Genomic DNA, 6,650 nt, shown 5'->3' with positions numbered 1-6,650 from the left:
TTTCTTACACACCTGTGATACAGAGCCATTCTTTTCCCTGCTTTGAAAATAAATACATATATTTAGCCGATTTGTAGTGAAATATTATAGTTTGATTAAACAGATGTAAGCATGCTTGACAGAGCTTGGTTAGAGCAGAACGGCTATGCAAAGAGAGTGATTATGTGCAGAGTTCTTCAAATTATGTTCAAACTATATCTGTCTGTGCGAGTTCCAGTTCTCTATTTGTTTCTGTCAAGTTCCTGTTTTCTATTCTGTCAGAGTGGTGTGTCTTAAAGATTAAAACAATTTAATAAATAAGAATAGAAAAGTTTTTAAGAAAATTACTTCAACTGGTAACACACACATGTAAAGGTTCTGTCAAATTAAGAGTAAAGCAATAGCATTACTTACTTACTTGTTTACTTGAAAAAAAAAAATTCCTCTGTGTGGTAATTAATGTAATAAGTTGTTTAGCTTGAAATGAATACTGTCCCTCAGAACAGTGGTACATATTCCAGCCCCGAAAAATAATGTTCCCATAGGGCAAAACTGCATGATTACGTTACAGAAACACATTTTGTCGTGGACTACTTTTGCTTTTGACAAATAAGTTTTGAATTAGTCCGCATAGGGCGGAGGTCACATGGTGGATGAGTCAAAAAAACAGGGCACACAGGGCTTTGACCTAAGGGCCTGCTGTTGATGTACCGTGTGAACAAAGTGCCTACTGCCAACAAAGCAGTTTCGTTGCATTTTTGTTTTGTATCAATTTCATAGCAATTTTAAGCAGAACAGTGTTTTTTACTAAGCCAGTTAGTTTTTTTTTGCCTTAATGTTTCGTTTGTTAACCACATGTTTCAAACTGGTTTCAAACTGTGAACGTTCGGTCCAGAAGAAAATACATTTCCCTCAAAACATAATAGAAAGTACAGTTTATTCGTATGGGAACGTCATTTTGTAGACAGGGTAATTTATTCTCAACCCATTTTATTATCTCATAATTTGACTTTAACACTTTCATTGTCAAACTAAATGGGTGTCATAGTTTGTTAACCCCCTAAAGCCAGTGTACCAATTCATTTCCATGTATTCATAAGTCATGAAGCACACAACATACAAGGTGTAAAGGTGACAAAAAAGACAATGTCATTAAGCCTGCTGGGGCTTATAAAACATTTCATGAAAAGAGACTTAAACAAAGAGGTAATCTGTATGAGAAAATCAAAATGGACAAATGATGAAAAAGATCAGTTTCACTGTTCATATTTTATTGCATTCACTCTTCTGTTTTACAGGTAGTTCTGGACAATAACTGCACTGATGTCATCAAGCAAGTGCAAAAGGATCAATAAATGTAGTACATTTCTACAGGATGGCTGATATTAATGACCATACTGTACATTGCACTGAATGGTTAAATTAAAAATGCTAAATATGATCCTCTGATTAAAGGCACTGTCTCTGTTGAAGTCCTCTTACATGTTGACACACCGAGGTCAGTTTAAATATTCAGGGTGAAAAGGCCAAATGGCAAAAAAAGAAATACAAGTGAGTAAAAGAAATAAAAGTATAAAATGATTAAGTCAAAAAAGCAGTAGATTGTGGCTGTTTTTGGTGTTAAGGGGTGGAACAAACCACGCAAATCTTCTCTAATAATTCTCTAATACACGCAAATATACACACTCACACTGACCCACAATCCTCTGTGCAGCAGGTACATGAGCGAGAGGGTCAAAGTTCAAGGTTCATGTTAAGAGGAAGTAGTATGTCCCAATTGAATACATACTGTATGCTACAGTATGTACTTTGTGACATCATTCTTTAAAAACTATGCGATTTGGAACGTTTCAGTTTCCTGAGTTTTCAGTTTCCTGAGAACGATGGAAGACCGGTTCATTAGGTAATTGTAGTATTGAATGATGATTGGGTGGCTAAAAAGAAATGGACTGTAAGACAGAAAACAATGTGAAGTGGGTTCAAAATAAAAAGAGGAAAACAAGAGTGAGTTGGCGTTCTTTGAAGTTAACAAGGTCGTTTCCATGTTTGCGCAGCAGCTGTTTGGGAAGACTTCGTTTTCTGTTTATGATCCAAGAACCCCCCCCCCAAAAAAAAGCACAAATGTAATTTATCTGGTAACCCTAAATCTCCTGCAACCCACCTGCGGGCCCGACCCAGTCCTTGAGAACTGATTGTATTGGGGTGGAGATGGATTTTTTTCAAAGGCAGATATATCTTGAACTCTAAAATCAAAACTATCTGCATGGAGACACCATAGAGGACTGCAGGTGGGTTGTGGGGGTCATGTAGGCTGGTAGAGATGTGGGAGTTGAATACACATAATAATAATAATGTTTCAGTGAAAGCTGAGATATGGGCATGGAAAAAACATTAGCCTTTTGATCAGTGGAGCAGTCACATGTGTATTTTGGTCCTGAGTGTTGGTCCAATGTGACAAAAAAAAGATGCAACAATTAGCAACCTGGCAAAGCAAGAAAACTGCCCCAGAGCCCCAGACCCTTACGGGTCAGATGACTCATAATTCTGAAGAAATATATGCAATCAATTTCCCCAAAACAAACTTGCACAGGGCAAACCTGCAGCTAGGTCGTGTTTCAGCACACATAGCCTACTGTAAATGCAGTATAAGAAGTATTAAAACCCCCCATGTGCAGTCTACCATGTGCTGTGACTGTGCGTAAATACTTAACACGCATCATAGCTCGTGCACAATGCAGGCGCACACAACAAATGTTTTGCCCCAGGAGGATTAATACGACCCTGGCTTTGCAGAATGAGTTAGGCTTCATTCAAGCTTTTATTCATTGAACTCGTCGCCAATGGTTCGTGCATGCCACGGTCGATATATGTGTGCCTGTGGGAGGATAACGTCTCACTTCAAGCGATACTCAACATCATTCGATGTCTGGCTTTATCGTTATTTCCGCCGCATTACCTCCGCCGTTTAATTCCTCCGCCGCATCAGACGAACTACTGAGCACGGAGCTGAACTCGTTTCTGCTCTCCACCTCCGTTACTGCTTAATAAATGGTGTGTGGTGGATGCAGTCAGAGTGAATGTGTAAGCATGATGTGGTTAAATGACTCGGTCATATACTCACCCTCTTGAGTGCATGTCTATGTATTCCAGCCGGTCTCTATCTGTCCTCCCATTGTTAGTGTTGTGTAGCCGAGGACCGGAGCATGTGAGCGAGGTGAGTACGGCTGTGGTGTTGTGACGGCTCAGCAGCAGCGTCCCATCATCATCAGTTCACATGTTTATGCTGAACTGAATGCGCGCTTCCGTTCCATAGCTGCTGGACTCTTGGGTCACTTCCTATTGGTCCATATCCGTAAACGAATAAATAGATGATTTAAAATTACCTCTCGTCTCGTGAGGCAAAATCCTGGAAGACGTTCAAATCAGGGAGGAAAAAATATTAAATAAATACCCACAATTTTAAATTTTTTGACGTTGTCATGGTAACGTGGTATATTGCAGCAAAGTGCTGTGCCATTCGTATTCACACAATTTCAAGCCCTTACAGTCACACACAACCATTTACCAGGTGACGTCAGTAAGTCCCTGAGGGTTCAGGCTTTAAGGCCTTAGGGGGGACACTGGGATTGGGCCAACGACCTCATGCAGCCTTCCAATGATGCTCGCTGAAACATATCATCGTTGTTCATTTTAAATTAGGCCCAAGTATTGTTAGCTGTCATTATTATATCATTATTATGTACATTTTTTTGTAATTATGCATCCATTATAACCTGGTCAAGTATCAAATGTATTAGAAAATATGAAATTGAACGTGAAGGTAGCCTAATTCATTATGCTTTACACACATATCACCAGCAGGTGGTGCTGCTGCTACATCAGCAGTTGATTCTAACAAACGGAGGTAGCTGGGCTCCACTTTGTAGTCTGCACACACATTGTCACCTTTCAAGTTTCATTTAAATGTCCATTCAACCATAAATGACAGCTGAGATGTAAATGTATACCTTCAGGACCAGGGCACTAAAAGAAACAATTAAACTTCCAGATTAAAAAACATGCAAACATCAAAAAGCAGTAAAAGCTTTAAAGGGACAGTCCTCCCCAAAATCCAAAATATATATATTTTCATCTTACCTGTAGTGCTAGTTATTAATCTAGAATGTTTTGATGTGTTATCTACTTTTGGAATAATATAACGGGACTTTATGGCACCCGGCATGTGGGGCAGACCTTGTTGTGAGCAGTTTCGTTGGAACTTTGGTTGAAAGAATAGTTCCATACAACTACTCACAATAAGGTGTGTGGATTATCTTTAGTAACCTGGTCATGATATCTGGAACGAGACCTTGGTGTTGAGTTTTTCTTTTTGCGCTTTGAGCACCACAAGTCGAGTGACATATGGTCCCATTATATTGGAGAGAAGGCCGACATCTCTACAATGGATACCCTCAAAACTAGGCAACTCACACCAGATCTATCTAGATTTATAAATAGCACTACAGGTAGGAGGGAAAAACTGTCTTTATTTAAAGTTTGAATTCAGCAAAATGCACAATGTCCTGAGTAAAATAATAATAAAAAACATCTATAATGCTAATAAAAGTGATGTGAGGTTTGGTGACTTTTTATGTGTGTTTTTATGCTAATTGCAATGTGTATGAGGGCTGTTATACATATCAATAGTTCCTGCTTTTGGTTTTGCAAAATAAGAATAATACAGATGCCTTTTTCTAACATTTATATATGCTATACAGAAGTAAATAATCAGCAGACTGCAAATATACAGTACTGTTCATGGTCACCACCCAAACACACTGAGCGAGTGAACATCACAGAACAGGCAGGACTGGGGTCGAAAAAAAACTCATATGGATGTCATTTTATACTTAGATAGCAGTAATCACCTATATAAAACCATCAATAGATGGTCTGTTTTGGTGTAAATCAGAGAATCATCCTTACTCTTAAAACAAAGCAGGGTCTTAGATGTTACAGTCCTTCTTGTTAAAGTGAATAGCAACCGGGTGGAGCATTTGGAACCTGGTGTTACAGTGTGATTATATCCTTGTTTTCAGTCCTGTTTTAGGAGTTAGGACTGTTTAGAAAGAATGTTTTAAGTTCTGTGTGTTTAATCTGCTACACTCCAGTTTGTTACAACTGTCTTTCATTTGCATATTCAGGACAGACAAAGATGACATGATGCACATTCTCCATTTGATTGCAGTTTGGGTGCTTAATGATGATGTGTGGCCAGATAAAAAAAAAAGTACAGTGAAGTTCACTTAATTTAAGTATATTAGTATACTCCTATTTTAGATGTACTAACAATGTACTTAGTATACTAATTATATATAATTATTGGTACAAGATATACTGAAATGTATCTAACTGTACTATTTTGAGATACCATTAAGATACATTTAGATTATCTTAAGTACATCATTTTAATGCTGTTCTTTTTAAAAATTTACTTTTTTTACTCAAAGTACATTTTAATCCACTTTTCAGATCCCGATTAATACATTTATAGCTTATAAGAAATATATCCATAATGCAATCAAAATGTTTATTTTAAGTTCACCTATAATCAAATTTAAATACACTTATTTACAGAAAGCTGGAATGCTGATAAATATAAAAATCTGCACTTGAGTAAGTGCATTTTAATGGTTTCTCAAAATAGTGCATTCAAGTACACTTGATTTTGTTTTAGTGTATTTTTAGTAGCACTAATGATATATAATTAGTATACTGAGTACATTGTTAGTACATCAAAAATAGCACATGTATAGTACATTCATCATGAGTATACTGCGGATGCTTAAATTAGGTCTAATTCAGTGTACTTTCTTAAAACTGGGGTAAAGATTAATTTAGTAAGCATGTTCCAGTCTAACTTTATTAATTCAACACTCTTCTTCCCTGCATTCGCACTCCACTACTTGCTTATACAAATAACTTCTGTTAAGAGAATAAACGTGTCTGGACAGGTGGTTTCCCAGGTTTATTGATAACAATAACAGCTTCTTTTGACACTACTTGAAGCTTGCCTTCCTCCCAGGCCTTATGATACAGCTCCAATAACCTTGCCAATGCCAATTCACTTAAATTGGATATCATTATACTATACATAATCTTTTCCAGGCGGGGGAAACATTTTATACTTCTCAACTCATGAACAGCAAAAGGCACATCTAGAGTCTAGAGTCAGAGTTTATTTTCTCGTACTGTATATCTAATATTTGCTGCCTTCTAATCTTACGTTGTTCGGGTAAATTATCTGAACGATGGACTATAACAAATGTCTTGGCTAACATTATTGCTTTCTCCATATTCTCAAAAATAGGTTCTGCCTCTTTTTATAATGCCGGAAGATTGATTTCCTGTCTGATTGACCTCATCGTGTTCTCGCTCGTCTCATCATGATCTCTTCTAGAATCAATGTTTGAGGTAGATTAATGCAGATCACCTTCACTTTAGCATATGCATTTTTTTGCACTTTGTCTTTGAGAAAGTAATTTCCCTTGCTTTGTTTGTACTTCAGGAGCTTGACAATCGGCAATATGCTCCCCCAAAACAATTACAACATTTAATTAAACATAGCATCGGCTGCACATCCAGCTGCTTATGTCACCCAGTACATTCACCACATGCCCTATCTTTTGACA

General features: G+C 37.4%; 1 protein-coding gene across 1 annotated transcript in view; it reads right to left on the bottom strand.

The window, feature by feature from the left end:
• syk (spleen tyrosine kinase) overlaps positions 1 to 3,245 on the bottom strand; it is a 32,018-nt gene extending 28,773 nt beyond the window's left edge. The window contains exon 1 of the mRNA XM_068706023.1: positions 3,101 to 3,245. The gene's annotated coding sequence lies outside the window, so the exon portion shown is untranslated. The remainder of the gene's footprint in view (positions 1 to 3,100) is intronic.
• Positions 3,246 to 6,650: the final 3,405 nt, after the last annotated feature.

This window comes from Cebidichthys violaceus, unplaced genomic scaffold (genome assembly GCF_023349555.1).
Source record: "Cebidichthys violaceus isolate CVI_PGR_0920_01 unplaced genomic scaffold, fCebVio1.0.p SCAF_12, whole genome shotgun sequence".
Lineage (NCBI taxonomy): Eukaryota > Metazoa > Chordata > Actinopteri > Perciformes > Stichaeidae > Cebidichthys > Cebidichthys violaceus.
The sequence above is the reverse complement of the archived record's forward strand: the minus strand, read 5'-3'. Positions and strand labels throughout refer to the sequence as shown.